The following is a 27,439-nucleotide window of genomic DNA, read 5'->3' as shown; positions in this document are numbered from 1 at the left end:
CGTTTTAGCTCGGCTACGTAGCGCTCGGCTTGTCCGTTTGTCGCTGGGTGGTAGGGGGCCGATGTAACTGATGAGATCCCGTTGTCGCGATAAAACTTGAGGATCTCCGCAGACACAAACGGTGTTCCGTTGTCCGACACTACCTTGCGCGGCAGGCCGAACGTTGCAAATAGTGATCGGAGGTTGTCAATGACTGCTGCCGAAGTCGTCTGTCCCATTTGCCTTATCTCAAGCCACTTTGTGTAGGCATCTACGACCACAAGGAAAGTGCAGCCCTCAATTGGTCCTGCAAAATCAATGTGCAGTGTGTGCCATGGTGTGTCTGGCTTTTCCCATTCTGGGACAGGAGCTTTCGGCGGGGCGCTCCGGCTGCTCTGGCAAGGCTTGCATTCTCGCACCACTGTTTCGATGTCGTTGTCAATGCCAGGCCACCACATGTAGCTTCTGGCACACTTTTTCATTGCAACGATGCCCCGATGTCCGGCGTGGATGAGAGACATAGCTTGTGCGCGTAGTTCTCTCGGCATCACAACTCGGGACCCAAATATGATGCAGCCGCGATGGGTGCTCAACTCTGTAGCTCGCCTGCGGTAAGCGTCGAAGTTGTCCCCTTTGAGTTTATGCACGTTGCCTTGTTGAACAGCTGTGTAAACTAGCCGGAGAGCTGCGCACTTCTGCGTAGATGCTGCAACTGTGCCTGCTGTAAGCGGAGGTTCTGGCAGTGCTTCGAACATCAGAACGTCTCCTGGTGGAAATGGTTCGTCAACAGTTGCGTCTAGTGGCAGACGGCTTAGCGCATCGGCGTTTTGATGTTTGCTCCCATTGCGGCAGACCAGAGCGTAGTCGTACGCTGAGAGTTTGATGGAATGCTGCGTCGGCTCGATGACACCTTGCTGCTCCAGTTTGTCCAACTCTTTTTCAACTGAATCTCGGAGAGCAAACGGCACCGGCCTGGCCTTCAGAAATTTGGGTTGCGCGTTGTCCAACAACTCCAGTGTGACCGGGGGCCCTTCGTTTCCTGGAATCTCTTCCGAGAATACTCTTTCGTATTTCTCTTGCAGTTGCTCAACCATGTTCTGGCTCGGCGTCTGGTGTATGCCGCATATCATCACGCCTAGTGGAGAAAACCAGTTTCTCCCTAGAAGGCTTGATCCTGTGCCCTTCACAACAAGCAGAGGTAGCGTATGGTTCTGGCCGTTGTAGTTAACCTGCACGTTGGCAGAGCCCAATAGTGGCAGATTCTGTCCTGACCACGTTCGCAGGTGCGTGTCGTCTTGTTGCAGGGCGGGTGCGTCAGATGGCCATGAAGTTCGGAACGTGTCCTCACTGATCAGAGTACAGGCTGCGCCGGAGTCCACCTCGAACTTAATCAGCTGGTGATGTACGCTTACTTCTGTAAAAATCTTCGGTCGCGTGCCGAGATTCATGGTGTTCAGGTCGTACAACACAGATGGTGTTGCTGATGTTGTTCCATGGAGATCAGATAGCGGCGTATTCTCTGAGGCGTTGACGCTGTGATTAGGCTGGGAAGGTGACTTTATCTTGGCAAGTCTCCGTTTCGTAATGCATGCTCTTTCGATATGCCCTCGCTTGTGGCAAAAATTACACGTGGCTGACTGGAATCGACATCCCTGGGGGTTGTGTTGGTCGTCACACCGCCAGCAGCGTTGTGCCTTTTTGACCGATTTTACAACAACAGAAGGCTTGCGCACCTGGTTGCTTGTCTGGTGTACCGGCTCGGTGTTCCGGCGAATCCCTCTCTGCTGGTGACCGGCGCTCTCCGCTCGAACGGCGATGTCGTAAGCTTTGCTGAATGTGAGGTCCTTCTCAGCGAACAGGTGCTGCTGCAGTGACTGGTCACTCAGTCCGCACACAAATCTGTCGCGTAACATCACGTCCAAGGGAAGCATGGTGGTGTTAGCAGAAGAAGCTGCGTCTCCCTCCTGCCCGGTAGCTGTTGTCGACAGCGTTCCAAAATTGCAGTCGGCAGCGAGCTTCTTGAGCGCGGCTACGTAGGCGCTCACAGTTTCTCCTCCCAGTTGATCTCGTCGTTGGAAGCGAGCCCGGCTGTAGACCTCGGATGGCCGTGGGTCGTAGTGCTTTTGCAGCGCTTTTACGATGTCGTCGTAAGACACTGCCGCTGGTGTGCTTGGCTGAATAAGGGCGCAGACAGTATCGTAGGTCTGCTCCCCGCACAGCGTCAGCAGGTTGGCCCTCTTCAAGGCTGGGTCTGTGATGTTGTTAGCTTCAAAGTAGAACTGAAGGCGTCCAACCCACGATGACCACGATGAGCCGTTGAATTCTGGTATCTGATTGGGAAACCCTCGCGTAGCCATGGCTTGTCAATAGCGTTGCGTAGCGCGGGTCGAATCCACTTTCTCGTCGCCACTGTCGTGTCCGGTCGCTGTGTTGAATGCAGCGAAAGACGCACACGGTACTTTAAGACTTCGTTTATTTAAAGCCGATGAGGGTGCGACCAGCGTCGACCGAGGCAGGAGCCGAACTGGCCGCCCGAAGAAAGGAGGGAGTGGAGAAGCGTCCACGGAAGGGAGTGGCTTCCCAGAACAGGAGGAGGGTGCGGGGGCGCACCGTGGGGGGGCATCCGGCGACAGCGTGCGACGAGGGGCAAGCGGTCGTTAGGAGGAGGATGCGAACTGTCGTTAGGAGGAGGACGCGGGGGCGCACACACACAAAAGCAATAAGGGGACACAACAGGAGGGCAATTTTTTATTTGGCCATCGTGCCCAGAGTACAAAAGATGTAGTGGAATATCATTTTATCCGTAAGAAACTGCCTATGTGCATTACCTTTCGATCTTCAGCGCTGATAGAGAAAGTTGCCTTCTGAGTGAAAATCTGAAAAATGACTCATTGATCGGCTTTGGCGTGTTTGTGCTTTTTCTTACCTGGCTCACATGCGTTCTTTGCTTCGCTTTGCTCTTTGCTTTGTTTTTCATTTTTACATCACGCGGTGTCTATAAATAAATATGCCTCCTATAATCAATTATTTATTGCTTAATCTTCAGAGGCACCACAGGCTAAACGTGCGAGGACAAGACAAGGTATTTTCATCAAGTTTAGCCTTGAAACGTAACCAGCAATAACGAGGCGGTGATGACGTAGCGTCAGCCTCTTTGTTTACGCTGACGCAGTTGCGCCAGCCTGAGCAGCTTGCATGGCGGTTGTTTTGCAGTGTCGTGGCTTTTGCTGCCGCAGCAAAAAGCCCACGCTTAATTGGGCAACAAAACTGCGTCCAGTCATCGCTTCTTTCATTCTCCTTCTAATGAGCTTTCATCACTGGTTCTTCGTTTTCTTTCATACAAGGGAACTCTTCGTCCGGGTTCTGCGTGACGTCTGATGGAATGTTCGTGTCCCTCTTGATGCTGTACGAAAAGGGTGCGTGTTAATTTCTCAGAAAACAGATTGAGCGGCTAGATTTTTCACCTTTGAAATTACATATCGAAGCAGCAGAGGTTTTTCAGTGAATGACAACAAAATGACCATGATAGCGCTTTGCTAGACATTCTGTTAAAGTTTTGTTATTACATCCCATGTTGACTTCAGTGGATGGCCTGAAAAACAGCAGCGAAGAGGTTAACACTTTATTTATTTCCAGAACTTCGTTACATGCTGCCATTTTCTAGCTCCTGTGAGGAATGGTGAAAATTGCATTTTACACTTTCCTAATTGTTCATCTTGATAGCTATTCAACATTGAAAGCTACGTATTGAGCGATGGTCCAGCGTGGGGAAAGAAAAAAAGCTAACCTTTTTTTTATAACTAGCGCCGTACCGCCTGTGCTGAGCTAAGATTTTTTACCGGCAATTTCTTTAACGAACAACAAGCAAGCCAGTACTATCTTCGTGTACAATGTGCTCGAAAGGGAACTAGGCAGGGATAAGAAAGCGCACTTAAATCATTAGAATGAAATCTTGTGTGCGCGTTCACATACCTTCTTCTCTTCACGTCGTCCACTGTGTCAGGAAGTGTCGGCTCGTAGGTTTCTGGGAGAATTAGAGCCAAGAGTGCAGACAGCACGCAGACACCACAGTCCACGGCTTTTGGAGAACAAGGACCGATTATGATTCCCTGAAATTCACAACATTGACAACTGCCTTCCTACTTCACAGATATAGAAGATGCGATCAATTCTTTTGTCACTAACCATTTTTAAGAGGAGGTAGCGTTAATTCACAACATTGACAACTGCCTTCCTACTTCACAGATATAGAAGATGCGATCAATTCTTTTGTCACTAACCATTTTTAAGAGGAGGTAGCGTTTTAAATGCGGAAATTTGATACTTTCAAACACGAACTCCGTTTTAAGCACAGTACATAAAATTGGACGTTTTCTAGTTCAGCGCTGAAAGGTAAGCCCGTTTGATGTGCTTTAACTGGCACTCATTCCACTCTTTGAGTTGGTTTGTGCCGCAAAAAATAAGCATTTACATTTAGGCTACAAAAACATGGTTCACAAAATATAAGTTCGGCGATTAATATTCGAGTTAGTAGGAGTACCTGCGTTTTTATTCATTTATTTTATTTTCACAATACTGCAGACCCTCATTTGGATCCAGGCAGGGAGGGCAGACAAACACATTCGCACTACACTGTAGCATATATACAATCTAAAATAGCTCACAAAGTGCATTGTCAAAATCAACAGCCGATGTCACTTGTAGAGGCAGGGTGTTTCATTTGGCAATAGTTCTCGGGAAAAAAAGAAAATTTAAAAGCGTTAGTATGCGTGAAGTATGGTGCTAAAGTGTTATTATGATGTCGACGAGTTCTACGCGTTTCAGAAAACTGCACATAGGGGGTTGGAGAGATGCCTAGTTTTCCATCGATTAGTTGGTGAAGGAAGGATAGGCGGGCTATATTGCGTCTGATGTGGAGCGGTTTAATATCATTTGCTGCCATTAACGAAGATGGGGAATCAGTTGTGTTGTACTTATTAAATATAAAGCGTACTGCGCACCTCTGTATTTTTTCTAATTCTCTTATGTCTTTTTTTGCATGTAGGTCCCAAATGATGGCGGCATATTCGAGTTTTGGTCTTATAAGAGTATTGTAAGCTAATAGTTTGCAGTTTCTAGGTGCGTCCTTAAGTTTATGGCGAAGAAAACCAAGTTTACGTAAAGCTGAGGATTTAATGTGGTCTATATGGTCATTCCATTTTATTTGCGAGTTTAGAGCAATACCAAGACACTTATACATTGGCACTTCTTTAACTGAAACGCTATTAATGTGATAGTTGAAGGAAAACGGATTTATTCTTCCTTGTTATCCGCAATAGCACAGTCTTTTGAGTATTGATTTCCATACCCCATTTTTCACTCCAGGAAGCGACACTAAGCAGAGCATTATCTAAATGTTCCTGGTCAGAAACGGAAGATACGGGAGTATATATCATGCAGTCATCGGCAAACAGAGCAATCTTTACAGCTGAATTAACACTTGAAACTAAATCATTTACATATATTTAAAAAAGTAGGGGACCGAGCACACTTTCCTGAGGGACCCCAGAGGTTACAGGGAGTGCGGAAGAACAACTACCGCCAATCTCCACAAACTGAGCTCGGTTTTATAGGTAAGCTGCAATCCAAGAAATGAGCGGAGGTGGTACACCAATGAGTTTCAGTTTTAAAAGAAGCTTGTTATGCGGCACATTGTCAAAGGCTTTGGCGAAGTCTAGAAATAAAACATCAATTTCGCCTGACTTGTCTAAAGCTGCACTAAAATTATGAATGGCTATTATCAGTTGTGTAGTGGCAGCGAATCCCTTTCTAAAGCCGCGCTGAGCAGGGTTTAAGGCATTATTACTGTTTAATATTGCAAGTATATGATTGGCAATGATATGTTCGATAAGCTTACAACAGGATGACGTTAGAGAGATCGGGCGGTAGTTGTTTACAGAGAGTCGATCATCATTCTTATAGACAGGAATAACCTTCCCTGTGAGCCAGTCAGCCGGCAAGGAGCAAGAAGATATGGAGAGACGAAATATTTTGGACAAAAAACGAGACAATGATTCAGCATAGCGCCGCAAAAATGCATTAGGAATGCCGTCTGGGATGGGAGAACACTTCGTATCTAATCAGAGTAGCATTTCAATGACACCTTCATCAGATACAATGTCTAACGGTTGAAAGGAATCACAAACAAAACCGTCAATTTTTTCAGCGTGATCAGTTGAGAAAACAGACTGGAAATAATTATTAAAAGCTGTGGCAATGCCCTTTTGGCACGTAACAACGCATCCATTCGTGAGTATTTTTTCGATCGGCTTATGAGACTCTCTGATATGATTCCAAAACTTAGCAGGATTACTTTTTATGAATTGCGGGAGACATTTTGTGAAGTACCGTTTCGTGGCCAATCTAATATTGAAGAAAGTTCAGCCGCAAGTTCTGTTCTGCTAAAAGATTTGTGTTTGGCCGTTTCGAACGCTTTAGACGCTTGACTTTACGTTTGAGATGAATAATGCGGCGATTAATCCACGGATTCTTTTTCTTGACGCGTTTCGTCATGTCTGGAATGAAATTCAGCTGACAAAATTCACAGTGCTCCTTGAAGGTAGCCCACAAAACTGAGACATCTTCACCCAAAAATCTGTCGAAAGCAATGTCTAAATAATTAAGTACTGATTCATCATTTGCACGTGAAAAGTCTTTTACAATTTTAAGCAAATTTTTTCATGGTTTATCACAAGAAGAAAATATTAGAGAAACAAGTAGCAGTCTGTGATCTGATATTCCTTCCAATACAGATGAAATGTGCGCAGAAAACAAGAAGCTGAGAAATACTAAGTCTAAAACAGAACTGCTCATCCCTCGCACCCTTGTTGGCTCAGTTACAACTTGTACAAGGTCATGAGCAATCATTAGGTCCGAAATTAAGTCTGCATTTTCAGAAGGTTCAAAAGATCCAGTAGACCGATTCATATTTGGAATATTAAAGTCTCCACAAATAATGATTTTATTGTTCCTAAATGAATGCATATGATCCTGCAATTTGTGCATATAGTCAGGACCAGAATATGAAGGCCTATACAACGCGCCCAGAATGAAAGTGTGACCAAAGTAATTAACGTTTAGGAATAAACTTTCATGGTTATCTAATTCCTGCAAAAGCTCACTTTTAATATCATGTTTTATTAGGATAGCGACGCCACCGCTAACATTCTCGTTAAATTACGCTACTCAGCTCTAAGACCTGAAAGCTCGAATAGAACACAAAGAGACTTTCAAGAATGACCTTAAAAAGCAATGTTTCCCGATCGGTCGCGCCAAAGTCTCCACGTGCTCCGTGCATTTCGCCGCATTTATGGATTTCTTTTGTTTCGTGTAGCGCGATACACTTGTAAAGAAAACTATTTGTGGCTTCGCAAAGCGCTCGCGCCAGAGAATATGCGCGCAGTGCTCTTCATCTCGAGATGAAGCGCACTGTGCAGAGCACCTGAATAATTTGCGATTCGCTGATGACATTGCCTTGCTAAGTCAATAAGGAGATGAACTGCAAAACATGATCAATGTAAGACAGGCAGAGCAAAACGGTAGACCTTAAAATTAGCGTCCAGAAAACCAAAGTAATGGGCAGCAGTCTTGCAAGAGAACAGCAATTCACAATTCGTAGCGAGGTGCTGGAAGCCGTAAGCGAATACGTCTACTTAGGGCGGGTAGTGGCCGCTGATGCGGATCATGAGACGGAAATAACTAGAAGAATGCGAATAGGGTTGACCGCATAAGGCATGTTCTCTGAGATCATTAATGGTAGTTTACCAATATCCCTCAAGAGAAAAAGTATACAAATGCTGCATCTTACCGGTACTCTCCTACGGGGCAGAAACGTGGAGGCCAAGTAATGGGCAACGCAGCGAGCTATGAAAACAAAAATTATAGGTATAACCTTAAGAGACCGGAAGCGGGCAGAGTGGGTGAGAGAACAAACGAGGGTTAAGGAAATCCTAGTCGAAATGAACAGGAAGAAATGGGCTTGGGCAATGCATGTAATGCAGAGGCAAGGTAACCGCTGGTCCTTAAGGGTAACGGAGTGGATTCCAAGAGAAGGCAAGCGTAGCAGGGGGTTGCAGAAAGTTAGCTGGGCGGATGAGATTCAGAAATTTGCGGGGATACGGTGGCTGCAGCCGATAAAGTCCAGGTTAATTGGAGAGACATGGGAGAAGCCTTTGCGCTACAGTGGGCGCAGTCAGACTATTGACGATGATGATGCTCTTCACCTTTATTTGCTAACATACTTGCTCTCGGAGTTTTCGCCGTTAACGCCACAACTATCTGCTGCAGAGTGGAGATAGGACCGGTTTTTTAACGCGATCAATAAATGAAATATGAAAGCGAATGAGGGATATTTCTACTGCTCATAAATAAAAGCCCGTACTTAGAGAACATTTCATTCAGCTCTAAAGACGTTACTGTCCACGCATTTGTAAATGTTGGCATTTTTGTGTGTGTCAATTATTTACACCATTTCAGCTTTTGGTACGCTGGAATCAGGGTGAAAAAAAATGCATTTTATCGTTGACGGCGTTGAACGTAGCAGCGCCAAGTCTGCTGTTTGTGCTTGTTCGTGTTAGCCTCGGGTTGCCGTTGCTCGAGTCGCTTCCCTCGCTTCCGCAGCCGCTTCCTGGCGCCGTGTCTACATTTCGACGTCGTTCCACTGTAAGCAGCGCGATCCGCCGGTCATGGCATGGTCTAAAGAGTACACTGCAGACTCGACTGCCGCACAGCTATGGGGTGTGTACGACACATTGCCAGTGTAATGCAGAAATGGCGCCGGCTGTGCGTCCGCAACGCTGCGCGGCGCCGCACGGAAAGGCGAACGCCTGCAGACGACACGCTGGCCTGCGCTCGTTTTGAAGCGAAAAGCTTCACTACGCTGGTCAGAGCGGAGCTTCGCGTGAGCCGTACTGGTGAGTTATGCGCACGCGCGAAACCGAATGACGTCACGCGCCGCGCAGGTGGTCGCTCCTCGCCGCCGCCGACTCAGTCGCGGGGCCTTTCGGCGGGCGCTACTGCGCATGAGCGTCGCCTCCTCACTGTCGCTACAACTGCGCATGTGGGTCGCCTCCTCACCCACCGTTTGACCTTTCTTTGCAGCGGCTTGTTCCCCGCGTCGCAGCCGGCAACCCTCGTCTTCGTATTTCTGCGGGCAGTTTTAACCTGGCTGATTTCCGTCTCCTCTTCCGCCTCCGTATAGGCAGTTTGTGGACGGCCGTCAAACCAAGCATAACTGAAGTTTTTCGCTTGTATATCCAGGCTTAACCAGAACTAAGCACTGCCTAATTTTTTGCGTTGTTGATGGTGATCGTGCTTGTTGTCCTTTTTTATACTCTACGAGACAGGTATATTTTACCACATGAATACACACCCTATAACAAAAGATTACCCTCAGCGCACACATTCCATTGATACTACCCCTGCCTATGCAGTCGGATGCTCCACTGGGTATACAGAATGCTCAGCACACATTTTCATGCACGAAAAGCACTGCGCAGGAAATGTGTGCGTGCAGCCTTTAAGGGCGTGCCTGCAGTAATCAGTAATCACTGGCGTTCGCTTCCTAAGGAAGCTCTGGGTCCCGTATTCGTGGTTACGCAATCTTTGAGAGCGTTGTAATAAATTCGCAAGTGTGCGAGAAGATTAGACAAGATAGATTTATATCCTTGCGAATTCGAGCACACTCCGCGACGTACCGCTGTTAGGGCTCAACAATGCAAACATGTGCCGCTGAAAGTGCACTTGCGTAACAGAACACCTTCAAGATAAAGGCAAATTAAATAAGATAGTGTAGAGTCCAAGGGCAACTGGGGTTGCCGAGCTTCCTGCGCCGCGCCATCGAGCGCATCTCCTGCACTGCTTGGGCCCGCAAGGACAATGCAGTTTTGATGCGCTCTCACCGCCAGCGACGCTCCAGTTACTGCCGACCAAACCTGCTGCAGCCACTGAACCAAACCACCATACCATGGACTCCAAGCAAGAGGCCTTAGTACCGCTTCCCCAACATGAATACACCATAGCCCGTGCTCTGACAACATTTCGCCGGCACACACAACATTCCGCTAGAATGACACCCCTGCAGCGAGAGTCGCCAGCTGCATGGTGACTCTATCCGTGACGTCGTTCTCGCGCTTCGAGAACTGGCAGTCTCTTGCAATTTAGGCAGTCAAGTCAACGAAAACATGTGCGAGCAGTTAGTCACTGGCGTCGCACCTCCGCAGTGAAGAGAACGGCTGCTCTTGGAAGGCGACACGCTGCCGTTCGACCGTGCAGTTGAGATTGCGCTACTTCGTAAGAGAGCTCAGCTCGGGTCAGAAGCCTTTGCTAACCCCGTTTAACGCGTCGTTCGGCAACAGCCACGCCAGCGTTGCGCCGTAGGGCGGAAAACGCCAGATAGCCGCCGTTTCAGCAAAAACGGTGCATGTCCCTTTAGCCAGAGCAGGCCCAGCCTTGGACGATCTCGTCATGCTGGCCGCTACTCCAGAAACGACCACCACCATTGTTCCGTAGAGCAGAAATCCGAAGGCCTGTGGCAATTGCGGCAAAGCAAGGTGCGAGCCGTCCGTATGCACCGCTCTCGGAAAAACCTGCTTCCCATGGGGCCGCCGCGGCCAATTCATGCAAGTCTGCCGTAGCTCCCGCAAGCGCACAGGGACGACGCCCGGTTCAGGTTCGGGAAGCAGTTCCTAAACAAGATGCACCAGGTGTAAACAGCATTCTGACTGTTAACGGTGACAAGTGCATGGGTGTCTACATTGTGACAGTGGCGCTAATTACCTCCATTTCACAACCGCGCGCTGTAAAGTTCTTGATCGACATTCGATCAGCTATGTCAGTCATGGAGGAGCAAGAATTCCGAAGCGTATTCGAAGACACCTGACCAGCTGTAAACCTACGTTCTTCGACATTGCACACAGGAAGATTCCAGTTGGGCCAAGCGAAAGCTAGCGCCTCGTTCAAGGAAAAAACGGCTGTGATAGCCATTCATGCCGCACTTCGTCTGAAAGCTGCACAAGCTTTAGGACTGCATATTATGGGCACACAGCTACCTGTCCTGCACACGGCTTCAAAGAAGATTCAGAAGATTTGAGCCGAAATGCAGCTACAAAGGGTACAAATGTACAAGAGCCCAAACCCCCTATATGCACCGGATATGAGGTGCCTGCAAGTCCTCCAACGTTCGTTAAGCTACCTCGTTTCGGTATGGCAGCTCACCAGGCCTTAGGTTGACCAAGGGCGTCCAACAAGAGTCCAATGTGAAGTATTCAGTTCCTCCAGTTGTGCAGAAGCTCAGACGTTTGCCAATTTATCTGCGCAAGCCACTTAGCAGCAACCTTCAACACTTTCTTGCTGGTGATGTCATTGAAAGGGTTCAATCATATGCATGGAAGTCGCCTATCGTTGTACGCAAGAAAGACGACAGCATCTGCCCCTGTGTTTACTTCAGAGAGCCCAACAAAGCTATTGTAGAGCTTTCCTCTGCCTCATGCTGGACTCGCTGATTAGAGCAAGCCACTTCTCGGAGTTCGATTCGGCCTGTGCCTGTTACCAGGTCCTGTTTTACCCGGACAGCGGAGACCTCACTGCGCTCATTATGCACGATGGCCTTTTTCATTTCAAAAGGGTGTGCTTCGGACTGGCATCTACTCCAGCTGTATTTCAGCACTTCATGACAAAGGTCCGAAGGGTTGCAAGGAGGTCCTCTCCTATCTGAACTACATCATAATCTTGGGCCGGACTCGGAGCACTTCAGGAACCTGGAGCAGGTTCTCCTGTGCCGCTCTGAAGCTGGACTAAAACTGTGTGCAACGTAGATCTTCAATTAGTCTCAGCTAATGTTCCTGAGTGATCGTGTATCAGCGCATCGAATATTTCCTCTCCAAGCTAAAGTTAGCGCTCTTGCTCCCGCTGGCACCCCCACAGAAGCAAGCATGGTGAATTCGCTCCTTGGTCTGGTCGAGCATTATGCTATGTTTATCTCTCACCTGGCTGAAGAGGTAGAACCTATGCATGGGCTGCTTCGGAAGAAGTTCATTTTCAATGGGATGCCGCTGCTGAAAAGAGCTTTACAAGAGTAAAAAAGCTTCCAGCATCGAACAAGCATCGACCAAGCATCTAGCATCGAACAAGCTTCGAACAAGCATCTAGCATCGACCCGATGCTCCCCGTTATTGTGGCCACGGCTGTATCTGCGTACGGCCTGGGTGCAGTAGGGATAGAATCTGACGGACCACACATTCAGACCCTTGAATTCGCATCCAGAGCACTGATAGAAACTGTTCGGAAATACTCAGTGAGAGAACGTGAGGCCTTTGCCTGCCTGTCGGCGTGTGAGAAAAGGGACATTTGTGTCTGGTGTCGAACGCTCAATTTAGTAACGGATCACCTGGCTCCATAATCTTTGCTTTCCACACAAAGAACTGGAGAGCTGCCGCTTTGGACTGCTTGTCCAGGCTACCTATCCCAGACACCGAAGATGGCCTTCAAGTTTAAAAGAAAATAGTGTCTCTGGTAGCATCTTCATTTTCACATTAATGACCTCTGATATGCTACAGCCGAGGAATTCAAGCTCCAAGTGGTTGCTCATCTTTTTCAAACATCATGGCTAGCCAAGAAAAAGTTCACAGCTCAACTGAGTCCTCACTAGGAACGAAGTCCGTGAGGAACTGTCAGTAGAAGATTGCCTGCTTATGCGCACGGAACGAGCGGTGGTTCCACCAAACCTTAAAGCTACGTTAGTGCAGCCGGCCTATGAATCGCACCCGGGAATCGTGAAGACCAAGAGAGGTCTTCGAGAAAAGTAATGGTGGTCAGGCCCGCTCAAGAAAGTTGAGACTGCTATCCGCAGCTGCGCAATTGGTCCAGCTGCAGACAAAAGTGTCAAGAACTATCGACGTCCACAGCAGCCAGTGCTTCTTCCAGATAGGCCGTAGAGAAAGAAAGCAGCTGAGATTGTAGGCCCATTTGAGCATGCATCAGCATAACGTTGGTTTGTTATACCAGTAACTGGTGCAGTTCCAAATGGCCAGATGTTCCTTTGTGCAGGGATGGGTTCTTCCGTACTGTGGCGGTCTTCCTCCTGTCAATATTTGCACGTGAGGGACAGCCTGTTTGAAATGGTCTGATATTACGGACCGTAGTTTACATCCCGAGAATTTGAGTCTTTTCTTCAAGACAGAGGAATCAAGCATAGCTTTTTTGTTGTGTACCCCCCCCCCCCCCCCATAAATGGTCCAGTTTAAAGGTTTAACCACGTCCTCGAGTCATGCATTCAGTAGGCCATATTAGATCAGCACACAGTGAAGGGCACTATCACAGAGTACTTGATAATGTAAAGAGCCACTTCTAACGGTACAACTAGACTTTCTCTGGCAGTGCTTTTACATGGCTGCCATCTAATGACACCTTTGGGCGTCATCGGTCAACCCACCGCCAACTTCACAAATCCAGCTCAGATGTGCTCAATTTGAAAACGGGCCAAAGAGTGCCAATGCAAAAATAGGATGCATACTGGTCAAATGTATAGGGGAATCCCCCAAGGTGGAGTAGATTTGTAATAAGGGAGTAATTACTCATTGGCATCCACCCGAACGCAGCCATACGGCTACAAAGGAAAGCTGTACAGCTTTCTCAGAAACTTCGTAGTTTAAAGAAGAAGAAAAAGGACGAAAAAAGGACCAGGACGAATTTTTCTTTACAGCTTTCTGAGTTCGACGAAGTTTCTGAGAAAGCTGTACAGCTTTCCTTTGTAGCCGTATGGCTGCGCTCGGGTGGATGCCAGTGAGTAATTACTCCTTTATTAGGATGCATACTCACTAACAAAAGCCAATTATATTTAAAGATTTGCTTAACTATTCTAATAAAGCGGAATTTTAAAAAATACTCTGCGGAGCACCAAACGACGGGTAATAATATGACGTCGGTTTCATTCAGCTCCGCTGCGCTTTTTTAAATACGTAGTTCCAGTTATGTGAAACAACCTTTATATAGAATGCCTTTAACTTCGCAATATAACCTTATCCCCTAAAATCTAAAGTAAAAAGTCGATAAATTCTAGCTAAGTTTGTAATTAGTCAGCTCTATCACGTACATGATGTGCACTTTGCTGCAGAATCCACCTGCGCAGACCAACCGACGTATCTGTCACAGCTTTAAAAAAAGACATCTATAAAACGTTAAAAACTGCACGCTGTATATATGTATCAGAAAAAAACCCCAAAATTGAGAAACATAACAGGATTTCATTAACGACGTTTTGTTTGGAGGACCTGCCATTATCGAGTGTATTACAGTATTCGAAACGCAGCTTTTAAAGCGCGCGCGAGGTACAGGCTTAACGCATCAGTGCAAAAACAATATGGGGGGGGCGGGGGGGGAGAATCGATGATAAGTTGAAATGGCCATGCCCTAAACGTGGAGGTAGGTGTTCAGAAGGAGCAGACCGAAAATATATAGTATATATCGAGGGAAGTACAAATAAAGTAGAGAGAGGGGTAAGAGGAGGATTTTGAACTCCTTTCAACAGGCGGCCATGACGTCGGAAAATTCCTTTCCCCAGCTCTTCAGGGCTTACATATTTATGAACAAAATTGAATCACTCTTTTTCTCATCATATCCAACCAAACCAGTTTTTTAGAAACGCTTTCTGGATGACATATTTATAGTTCGGACAGAAACCGAGGGCAAACTCATCCAGTTTACCACCTCATTCAACAAAACACATTCTAATATCTCTTTCAATCACCTAATCAACCAATAAAATTAACTTTCTGGATTTTTGCTTCGAGTTGAAGGAAGCACAGTAATAAAACCCACAGACAGACAACAGTATCTTCATTTCCACAGCTGCCACCCACGCCAATCTAAAACTTCAATCGCATACTTACAAGCCATCAGATTCAAACGAATTTTATCACGATCGGAAGATTTTCACCAAAATGCTGATTGCATGTGGAAAATTGTAACGAAACATTGCCCGTCCTCTATAGTCAACAATGCCCTCAAAAAGGAAGAAGCAACTAATCATAATGACGTCTTCGAGGAATCTCAGCCAACATCACAGCACTGTAATCTCATACTAACCTTCACAAACAACTTCCCGAACATTAACAAAATCCCAAATAAACTCTTTAGTATCACTGAACAGAGTGACCGGCTTTTCAAAATTTTCTCAACTGCCCTCCAGGTAACAATATAAAACCAAACAAAATTACAAAACGATGTTGTCCATTCGACAGCCAATAAACGGAGATGTGTGGGTTGCGCACCATGTGGAAAAAACCGATGCCCAGTCTGCAAACGCATGGAAACCATGGCACTCACTAAAAAAAGCACCCATTGAAATTTCAAATATTCTACCAGGGAAGGCTTAAATTGCGATCCCAGCAACGTTGTTTACATGCTCGAGTGTGGAGACAGTGTATAGACCAAAGAGATAATTCCTTCCAATTCAGGTTTAAAACCACAGCTCACATACTCAATCCCTCCCCAGCCTCTCTCTTTCGAAGCACCTGCTCGAGAAAGGCCACGAGTTTGACAGACTCTTTAGCGCGAGGAAAACACTCGTTACCGCGAGGAACGAGAATCATATATTATTTTTAAATTTAACACTGTGCAAAGGGTCATTGACGAAAGCCACGGTACCCTCACCTTTCTTCCGAGATCATAGGCCTACGAAAATACACAAAGCACCACTGACTGCGTCGTCTGACGACATACCCCTTTTTGCATGCCACATTTGTGTCGTTGCTTGCATCCCGGTTTGGCTCATCTTCTGGCCCCGCGAATGCAATAGATTTTTTTTTTAATGTCTACTTTGGCTACTCTGTAAGCTTACATTTTTTATGCTGGTAACATTTCGTCGGGCACCTCCCTTTCGTCCCCCCCCCCCCCTTTTCTCTCATAGTCCAGCGGCAGCAGCTAAACCAGCGGTAGGTGCACTATTGCTGAATGCGGAGAAAAAGCACTGCTTTAAGGTTTTTCCAGGTTTTTTTTTTCCTGCTCCCTCTGTTCCGACATAAGTGAAACAGCGCGAAAGAAGAAGCCCGAAGACGAAACGAAGAAGGGACAGGAAAGAGTGCTGATCTGGCAACTGATTTTTTTTTTAGAAAAACTCGCACAATATATAGGAAAGCTGTGGCAAAGATAATGAGAACAAGTCAACGTCACATGGTCTAAAGAGCAATAGAAGCAATAAAAAGCATAACAGGGTGATGAATCTAAAAGTCGACTTAATCTCAGGAGGGATGGTAACAAAATTAAAAAAAATACACTTGATGAATTAAAACAGTTAATGCCACATGGTGTAAAGAGCAGCAAAACCGATAAAACATCATTAGCTGGTAACAAGGGTAAACGCGATAAAAACTGACAGAATGAAATTGTGGAAAGAATATAAACCGACTGAATGTGACAACGTGTGGCTAAAAAAAAAGTGCACAGACTTTAACAATGAAAACGATGAAACACTGACACTCAATGATTCAGACACGCGTAGTCAAAAATAAAAATTTAGCAATGTTGCTCCAAAAAGGCAAGTTGGCTCCCATACAATGATTTTGACGCATCACTGACACATTCCAAGCCCTTTCTTTTTATAAAGAAGGCTTCCTTCAACTCCCGGGCTACGTTGTCTATACTTCTATCAAGAAAAACAGTTTCGCGTAAACGAGGCATGCATTTACATTCTTTGCAATGAAGTGCTAGATTAGATCCAGTGCCTTTTTCAAGTGAGCGCTCGTGTTCCCTTAAACGTTCCTTCAAGCACCTTCCGGTTTGTCCAATATAAACTTTGTCGCATGCAAGCGGAGTCTGGTAAATCACCGCTTGACTACACCTGGCGAACATGTGGGCATGCTTTACGCCACAGGTTAGATATTTGGTTTTTCGTTATTAATCCTATGACAAAACGTAGCTAACTTCCAAGGGGCAGAAAACACTACGGGAATCTTATATTAATTGGCAACCTTTTTCATATTACGTGCTACCCAGTGGGAATACGGGACAACGGCTGCTCTCACCCTCCTGTTGCTTTCCTGAGTAACGTTTCTTTTCTTGCCTTTAACTTTCTGAAGCAAAGCATCAGTCACGGCCGATATCACAGTGTGCGGAAAACCTGCCTGTAGTAACCGTGTGGTCTACAGTTGCAGTGGTCCTTTCTTCGTTTCGCCTTCGGGCTTCTTCTTTCGCGCTGTTTCACTTATGTCACAATGGACTGACAAGCCCAGCAAAAAGTTCGGCTTCATTTCACCTGTTGTTGTGTCAAGATTATTTTCCCACCTGCCCTCACGGCCAGGAGAAGCGACGTTCCCGCATTTTGACGCGAAGGTTGCTGCACCGCCACGCACTCAGTCGACCATCTCAGCTCAGCTCTATACGCCTGTCAATAAGCAAGCATGCGGTGGTTAACGAAACAGAGACCGCATCTGGATATTGCCTTTTCTTTTTCCTTACATGTTCTGCGCAATCTCCATTCTTCCTTGCGGCTCCCTCTCCAATATTCTTATGCATGCGTATTTCGTTGTTTTTTACTTGTATATTTTTTGCTTCTCTCTACTTATTTCTCTTTCTCGCTCACCTGTTCTGTGTCCAACCCCTATAAAAGGGGAAACACCAGCGACGAAAAATCACCCTTCAAAAAGATCGATCTTCCGATCGAAACGTCGAGTCAAACAAATATCTTTCCTTTAACGAATCGTATACTTTGCTGTATACTCCTCTAAGCAGTCGGGCACTTCATGCTCTCGCAACCTCTCTCTCTCTCTCTCCAAACACACATACACACACACACACACAGACACGCACACACACACGCACACGCACACACACATGCACGCACGCGCACGCACGCACACACGCGCACGCACGCACGCACGCACACACAAACACACGCATATATATATATATATATATATATATAAGAAGGGGGTGAAGATCGGATGGATCCGGTAGAACATAAACGTAATTCGGTTGACACACGGTAGAAAAACAACAACTTTATAAAGTTGTTATCAAGTTATACTTTATAAAGTATAAAGTTGTTGTTTTTCTACCGTGTGTCAACCGAATTACGTTTATATATATATATATATATATATATATATATATATATATATATATATATATATATATATATATATATATATATATATATATATATATATATATATATATATATAGCGAAGTATACGCTTCGTCGTTAAAAGAAACATATTTATTCGACTCGACGTTTCGATCGGAAGACCATTCTTCTTCTCCTGAAGAAGATCGGTCTTCCGATCGAAACGAATATGTTTCCTTTAACGAAGCGTATACTTCGCTATATACTCCAGTAAGCAGTCAAGTACTTCATGCTCTCGCAACCTATTATATATATATATATATATATATATATATATATATATATATATATATATATATATATATATATATATATATATATATATATATATATATATATATATATATATATATATATATATATATACATATATATACAGGGTGTTTCATCTAAGACTTTCTGCAATTTTAAAAAATAAGCTATTTGAATTAGATGCGCGCTTTTTCTGGCATAGCATTGTCAGTGGTGTAGTACATCATAATGCAGCTAAGACGTGCTAACTAGCAGGCTGGTTAACCAATATTTAATAGTTAACTTTTAAACTATTACCGTTGGGCTCCTTAATTATTGAGAGGCATGTAGTCCACCGTAAGTAATACATATATTAGTTTTTAGAATTTCGAAAACGCGGTTACCCTTGGCGCTGTGGCCCAACAAATTTCGCCTACATCGCGCCAAAATACGTGCGGTTTGAGAAGCTTGCAGGCAAAGCAACCTCTCCAGTGAACCTAATTCGTCGAGATAGCCAAAATTTGTTCGGCCACAGCGCCGAGGAAAATCGCGTTCTCGAAATTCTAAAAACGGATATCGACATTACTTGCGGTAGGCTACATGCCTCTCAATAATTAAGGAGTCCAACGGTAATAGTTTAAAAGTTAACTATTAAATATTGGTTCACCAGCCTGCTAGTTAGCACGTCTTAGCTGCATTATGATGCACTACACCACTGACAATGCTATGCCAGAAAAAGCGCGCATCTAATTCAAATAGCTTATTTTTAAAAATTGCAGAAAGTCTTAGGTGAAACACCCTGTATATATATATATACACACACACTTTAAAAAATGGCTGAGGCTTAACTTGGTTAAGCCTGGAGAATGCGAAGCATCATCGTGTCGCGTAATTTGGAGGCGCACAACCACAGCGACGGCGCGAGGTGGGCCCCCGTTTCTCCACTGTCGTGACGTCATCGTGTCACGTGGTGTGACGTCTTCTATCACGTGATTTGTAGGCGCACAACCACAGCGACGGCGCGAGGTGGGCCCCCGTTTCTCCACTGTCGTGACGACATCGTGTCACGTGGTGTGACGTCATGTATCACGTGATTTGGAGGCGCATAACCACGGTGAAGGGCTGAAGTGGTAGCTAAAGTAGTATGCTTCACATAAAAAGTCTTTCAGGATCCAGAAATACGTATCGAAGAAGAGGGCCGCACGAACGAAAGCGGCAATTTATTTCAGACGCTTCCGACACAAAGGTCAGGCCCTAGCCGAAGTGTTGAAATAAATCGCTTTTTCGTTCGTGCATTGAAGGAGGGCAGAAAGTTGGGCAAGTTGGTAAACATTCATGATGGGTTTCAAAGCGCGACAAGACGGAGACGTACAGACGCGTTTTCGTTCGTGCAGCCCCCTTCTTCGACACACACACACACGCACGCACGCGGGCACACACGCGCGCACGCGCGCACACAACACACAGTAATTTCAGGATGTCTCTATGAAAGATTTAACGGCTGTATTCCACATTGATTCCGGGAGCCAGTCTGAAACAACTAAATGTCATTTCGTTTCAAACCATATTTTTTTTATAACCAGGGATTTGACTCTTCAGTTTAAGCGAAAATAAAAAAATTAATTACGCCGATTTCAGCTTTCGTATTTCAGTTTTAACCAAAAAAGGTCAATATTCTTACCATGCAAGACATAGCTAGTTGGCTGTTCAGTGCCAGTTACTCTCAGTCAGATGAGAAAAATAACCAAGTAGGGAAGCCAGGGGCGTGATGAGACGGCGGTAGCGTTGGATAAGCGGCGCGGTTGTGCTATTTGGGGTGGTGTTCCGTTATCTTCCACGTCTTGCATACCGGGGGGCGTCACCTGCTCACCGCCTGGTAGCTAAGGTCTGTTTGTTCACTGTATTCTTCCGCTTAGAGCAGTAAGTCAGTTAACTAGGTCATCGAACGCATGTAAGACGCTCGTGAAAAAGTATCTTGCTGCAGGTAGCGAGGAATTTACCGCCGCTTCCATCGCTGCGATAAACACACAGACCAGTGAGGCCCCGCCCTGACCTCTGTCCAGTGCGACACACCAACGATAACATTTTAGCTTAACTGTCAGATGTAAAATTCCAGTTCGGTTTTTGTGTGCCAGCCATCTCACTTAACTTGCGTTAAATTTAACAACGGAACCATTTCCTTATAAGCACAGGTTGGTTTGTTTACGGGGTTTAACGTCCCAAAGCGACTAAGGCTATGAGAGACGCCGTAGTGGAGGGCTCCGGAAATTTCGACCACCTGGGGTTCTTTAACGTGCACTGACATCGCACAGTACACGGGCCTCGAATTTCTCCTCCAAAGAAATTCAACCGCCGCGGCCGGGATCGAACCCGCGTCTTTCGGGACAGCAGCCGAGCACCATAGCCACTGAGCCACCGCAGCAGCCCTTATAAGCACAGCTCCAAGTACTACCACTTGCACGTTAATTATTGGTAAATAAACTGCGTATGGTAACAAAACTTTGAGACAGACTTTGGGTGACTTTTGGCCACAAAGTATTGTACAATAAATCAGTGGGAAAAGTCAGTCATTCATCTGTCGGAGGAAACCAATAACAGCATTATGAAATAAACACCGAGAAAATTCCGCCTCACTTTGAAAACAATTAGAGCCGAGAAATCCAAACCCTATTCATAGCCTCAAAATTCCGGAGCCTTGACGAAACTTCAGCAGCTTCGATCAAACTTCTGCAGCTTTGATCAAACTTCCGCAGCTTTAATCAAACTTCCGCAGCTTGAATCAAACTTAGCGCCTGGGACGAAACTTACACCTTGGTACTGGCTGGTCCCCTTTTTTCGGAGATGTACTGATTTTCTGTGTGATTAAGAAACCAGCAATAGTTTACCTCCTCGTGCAAGCGCGAGAACTCTCCAAGAGATAACAATTTATCTCGAGGAAAATTCCACGTCAGCAGCCAGTACCACGTTTTCTTGGAAACAAGGCAATCGAATTCGTTCGTTTAAGAACTGTGGTTGCTTCAGTTCCTGAGAGGTAACGACACAGTACAACCCGAATTTACGTTTGCCGCCAGTGCCCAATCATCGGGTCTTTCGCTGACAGGACCGGCCGCGTAGGTAACACTGAGCATACTCAGCAACTCCTTGGTGAACGGAGCCAGAATCGCGCCAACCCTGCTTGTTGTGAACGTCCAACCCGTGGCCAGCGTCCGGACCTGGGTGGGATAGAGCTTAGATATCTGGATTAGGTTCACGTAGCCGGCGCAGCTGCTGAACAGCTTAGTCAGCAGCATGAAGCAAAGCTGCAACCACCAGATGCCTGTGCAGAGGGAGGACACAGAGTTACTGGTGCTTCAATCTTTCTCCGGCGCGTGAAAGAAGGCAGCTGGAATATTTATGCTAGTGTGATATGCATAGGAACATTTAGATTTATTAGTAGGAACTCTATCAATCCTTATAAACAACAGTGTCGTGTGAGCTTAACGTATAGTCACAATAACGAAACAGCGTTCAGCAGTGCAGTTGCTGAACTTCTGTGTTTTCAGCCGCTTCATTATGGTGTAAAGGACGACTGCGCTGCCAATTTCAGAATGATCTTTGTTCTCGTCAGAAGGTGCAGTCTTTGCAGCCTTGCCTCTAGTATTAGCATTCATAATATGGCGGAAGCTGCAAAATTAGTGTGGCGTTAGAACTGCTGGTATTTAACAGAGCTATGTAAGAAAGACTGAGGTTTTGGACGAACGCCTGGTTGTGTTTGTCGCTTTCGCTACCTGAAAGCGCCCGCAATCATGTGACCATAGCGTGCATATAGCCGGTATCCTGCGCTTTGTCGTTATCAGGTGCAACGCGTGGTCGCAACAGAACGGGGTTAAAAGTCGCGAAACACCCCTTAAAAATGGCTATATGGCTCCGCAGTAGGAGCTGCAGCAATGATGCTAGAGCGCCGCCGGTGACGTGGCCCATTAGTATCGTTGCAGGAGGGCCATGCATGTAGCCTAGGCCACAGCCTACGGTGCTCTAACTTAGCGGCCTATGCCGAAGCCTGAGCGCTATTCGTATCCGGGAGGCTAGAGGCGCAAACGTGCGGTGGATCTAACACAGTGGGAATGTTCCCGGGACGCTTACGACAATCGCGCTGCACGGAAAGACGCTGAGACACGTGCAAACACATTTTTCACACCATAGACACTCTTTTTGTTCCTGCCAAAAGCAAAATACACTTTCCACCCACTCATGTCTGTCAGCAGCAATCAGAGCAAACCAAGAAACTGTAACAGCATGACAAGGAGAAGCTAGAGCTGATTATTCGCATTTCGACGATTATAATTGCCATTTTTTTATCTTTTCCGCCAAGGCGCTCACGCGAGGGGTTGGGATAACAAGCCTGTTCTGTTACCACGCCGCTGTAAGCGGCAAGTTAGTGGGATGAATCATTGTTAGGACTGAAAACCCGGAAACAAAGTAGTAGAGTTGTTCCCGACCACTCAAGCTTATAACCTAGAGTGTGTTATCAGCATTGTTGTGATAAAATAATGGTTTTAGAGTGCCAATATTCTGCTTATCTCGGTTATTCACTGCGCAAGAAAAGAAACGATTTGAAGAATAAAAAATACTCAACAATGCATAGAAACCTGGACGTGTTGCAGAGACATTCCATTAACCCTTTCCGGTCATCTCTCGCGCATCGCCAGGCAGCGGAAAAGTACCCGTCCGATCAGTTGTCGGGCATGGCCCGACACAACGTTTTTTCTAATATTTCTGCAGGTAACTCCGCACGCCTTTGGTTGGGTTTGTTGTATCATGCAAACTGGCTATTTGGCTTTTCTGCTCGAGCGATGACAGCACCATACCGCTTTAAAATCACGTGGATTTCAGGCTCCGAATTGGCGCAAAAAACTCGCCGCATGAGTTCCAATCCGGCAGGCGCGTTTTACGGAAAATTGTCTAATGAATTGAAGCCAGGCTTGAAGGCCGCAGCAGTACGGATCACGCTGTCTTCAGTGACAGATCGACAAACGGTGGCAGGAGGGAGACCATTCTTTTTCAAGACTTGCGAGAGGAAGCCTGGCCTCCACCCAGGAGAGCGCTTCGAGAGGTTCCACACTTCAAAGAAGTTCCGATGATGCCCTACCGCAACTGAATAAAAATGTTTTCAATAAATTTTTATGTCCAAATCATGTCGTGGCACACTCCTCCTTTGCGGTGGGCTAGAAGGCCCAAAGGAATGGTGACCGGTGCAGTAATCAGTGGGTGAAATACACCTGACTGGAGAGGGTTAATATCAGTTCAAAGCAACCCAGAGGCACAAAGTAGGTACTGACTTATCGCATGTGAATTCTACAGTATTATGAGCGTGGACACTTTGAATTTTCATTCACGAAGATTATATTACTAGTGGAAATGAAACCAATGCTACGATTCGTATTAGGAACGTTGTCTCTTACTGCGAAAATTAACTTCTATAGCCAGGCGCCTACGAGCATGCATCATTTGGGAACCTCTTTACCTGGAGGCACAAATATAACAGCCAGCGAACATAGGGCTGCAGAGCCGCAGAGAAAGACATAGGCTGTGCGTCGCTTCATGTAGTTGATAAATATGATGGCGATGAACTTTTGGGGATATTCCATGCAGGCCATCAGTACGAAACTCAGGTAGGGATTCGAACCGAGCAGGATGCTTGTGTAGGTCAGGTTGTAGTACAGCAGCGTGGACAGAACTCTGTAAAATAGGAAACCCACTGCTCTATCATCCCTGCCCTCCCTTCATTTCAGTTCGCCTTCTTTTTCGGTGACCGAAAAAGCAACTTCTAATGTCTGACGCCAAGAGATCCGATACCTACCATTGTTACCGTTCATGCTCACTGGAGGCAAGAAGCACGGCTCATTTAACGGGGCCATTTATCTAAATACATGACAGAGTGCGGGCGGCTTTCACACCGCAGGTCCATGCTGATAGAGCGGCGTCTGGCACCGGCAAGGGAAGGACTAAATTGGATAGCATCTGCTGTTTACTTGGGAACATCTGCCGGTGTAACTAGAGCCTACTTTTCAGACTCGGTCTTTATTGTCTATCTGGCAGTCAAGAGCAATTTTATTTTCAAAGCTTACTGTGCACTTCTTCACTCACATATGACTTAATTGTCTCTCATGTGGTCACCCTTAATGTCATGCGACCTGGAGCGATCCCCTTATATTAATGTCAATTGCTCTTCTTGCTGGTATGGATGACGAAAACCGATACAAACCTTGGTCCTATTTTATCAGTACAGAATTCGCAATAAAACCAACTGAAACATTCTATTCACTGAAACCAGCCCCGTGCTATACTCCTGGAAACTCTACCTTAACATAGAGCAAAGAAAACGTTGCTTCCGACAAAATATGAAGGCGTCGAAGGCCATGAATTCAATTATAGGATAATCAGACGATATGAGCGTTCGCGTCGTCCGATTGTCCTAGTCTCGTACTCACGCTGATTGACACCACGTATCGTAACCAACTCGACCATATGTTGCGCTCTGATGCAAAGTACGACGCCGAACACGATACATATGCGCTATGACAGAATATAAATGCTATGTCACGATCGAATGCCCCCATATAAGGAGCTTAATGAATAACAATATCTCGAACACAAGCTAGCAAACAAATAAAGAGATTATTGGTTCCTGAAGGTCAGGAGTTGAGCTTATTGTATTGTTTGAAATTCGGTGCTTGTTTCCACTGTCGTCTGGCATATCACACAGTTCACGGTAGTGACATCTCTTTAGAAGCTACTATATTTGTTAGCCTCTAGTGCATGCATTTGACAGGAATAACCTTCCCTGTGAGCCAGTCAGCCGGCAAGGAGCAAGAAGATATGGAGAGACGAAATATTTTGGACAAAAAACGAGACAATGATTCAGCATAGCGCCGCAAAAATGCATTAGGAATGCCGTCTGGGCCGGGAGAACACTTCGTATCTAATCGGAGTAGCATTTCTATGACACCTTCATCAGATACAATGTCTAACGGTTGAAAGTAATCACAAACAAAACCGTCAATTTTTTCAGCGTGATCAGTTGAGAAAACAGACTGGAAATAATTATTAAAAGCTGTGGCAATGCCCTTTTGGCACGTAACAACGCATCCATTCGTGAGTATTTTTTCGATCGGCTGATGAGACTCTCTGATATGATTCCAAAACTTAGCAGGATTACTTTTTATGAATTGCGGGAGACATTTTGTGAAGTACCGTTTCGTGGCCAATCTAATATTTGAAGAAAGTTCAGCCGCAAGTTCTGTTCTGCTAAAAGATTTGTGTTTGGCCGTTTCGAACGCTTTAGACGCTTGACTTTACGTTTGAGATGAATAATGCGGCGATTAATCCACGGATTCTTTTTCTTGACGCGTTTCGTCATGTCTGGAATGAAATTCAGCTGACAAAATTCACAGTGCTCCTTGAAGGTAGCCCACAAAACTGAGACATTTTCACCCAAAAATCTGTCGAAAGCAATGTCTAAATAATCAAGTACTGATTCATCATTTGCACGTGAAAAGTCTTTTACAATTTTAAGCAAATTTTTTCATGGTTTATCACAAGAAGAAAATATTAGAGAAACAAGTAGCAGTCTGTGATCTGATATTCCCTCCAATACAGATGAAATGTGCGCAGAAAACAAGAAGCTGAGAAATACTAAGTCTAAAACAGAACTGCTCATCCCTCGCACCCTTGTTGGCTCAGTTACAACTTGTACAAGGTCATGAGCAATCATTAGGTCCGAAATTAAGTCTGCATTTTCAGAAGGTACAAAAGATCCAGTAGACCAATTCATATTTGGAACATTAAAGTCTCCACAAATAATGATTTTATTGTTCCTAAATGAATGCATATGATCCTGCAATTTGTGCATATAGTCAGGACCAGAATCTGAAGGCCTATACAACGCGCCCAGAATGAAAGTGTGACCAAAGTAATTAACGTTTAGGAATAAACTTTCATGGTTATCTAATTGCTGCAAAAGCTCACTTTTAATATCATGTTTTATTAGGATAGCGACGCCACCGCTAACATTCTCGTTAAATTACGCTACTCAGCTCTAAGACCTGAAAGCTCGAATAGAACACAAAGAGACTTTCAAGAATGACCTTAAAAAGCAATGTTTCCCGATCGGTCGCGCCAAAGTCTCCACGTGCTCCGTGCATTTCGCCGCATTTATGGATTTCTTTTGTTTCGTGTAGCGCGATACACTTGTAAAGAAAACTATTTGTGGCTTCGCAAAGCGCTCGCGCCAGAGAATATGCGCGCAGTGCTCTTCATCTCGAGATGAAGCGCACTGTGCAGAGCACCTGAATAATTTGCGATTCGCTAATGACATTGCCTTGCTAAGTCAATAAGGAGATGAACTGCAAAACATGATCAATGTAAGACAGGCAGAGCAAAACGGTAGACCTTAAAATTAGCGTCCAGAAAACCAAAGTAATGGGCAGCAGTCTTGCAAGAGAACAGCAGTTCGCAATTCGTAGCGAGGTGCTGGAAGCCGTAAGCGAATACGTCTACTTAGGGCGGGTAGTGGCCGCTGATGCGGATCATGAGACGGAAATAACTAGAAGAATGCGAATAGGGTTGACCGCATAAGGCATGTTCTCTGAGATCATTAATGGTAGTTTACCAATATCCCTCAAGAGAAAAAGTATACAAATGCTGCATCTTACCGGTACTCTCCTACGGGGCAGAAACGTGGAGGCCAAGTAATGGGCAACGCAGCGAGCTATGAAAACAAAAATTATAGGTATAACCTTAAGAGACCGGAAGCGGGCAGAGTGGGTGTGAGAACAAACGAGGGTTAAGGAAATCCTAGTCGAAATGAACAGGAAGAAATGGGCTTGGGCAATGCATGTAATGCAGAGGCAAGGTAACCGCTGGTCCTTAAGGGTAACGGAGTGGATTCCAAGAGAAGGCAAGCGTAGCAGGGGGTTGCAGAAAGTTAGCTGGGCGGATGAGATTCAGAAATTTGCGGGGATACGGTGGCTGCAGCCGATAAAGTCCAGGTTAATTGGAGAGACATGGGAGAAGCCTTTGCGCTACAGTGGG

The 27,439-nt window shown here is 45.6% G+C and overlaps 1 pseudogene; it reads right to left on the bottom strand.

Moving 5' to 3' along the window:
* Positions 1 to 3,279: 3,279 nt before the first annotated feature.
* LOC149326366 (solute carrier family 22 member 7-like) overlaps positions 3,280 to 27,439 on the bottom strand; it is an 80,373-nt pseudogene continuing 56,213 nt past the window's right edge.

Source organism: Amblyomma mixtum, chromosome 10 (assembly GCF_055824585.1).
Source record: "Amblyomma mixtum isolate Tamu chromosome 10, ASM5582458v1, whole genome shotgun sequence".
Classification (NCBI taxonomy): domain Eukaryota; kingdom Metazoa; phylum Arthropoda; class Arachnida; order Ixodida; family Ixodidae; genus Amblyomma; species Amblyomma mixtum.
The sequence above is the reverse complement of the archived record's forward strand: the minus strand, read 5'-3'. Positions and strand labels throughout refer to the sequence as shown.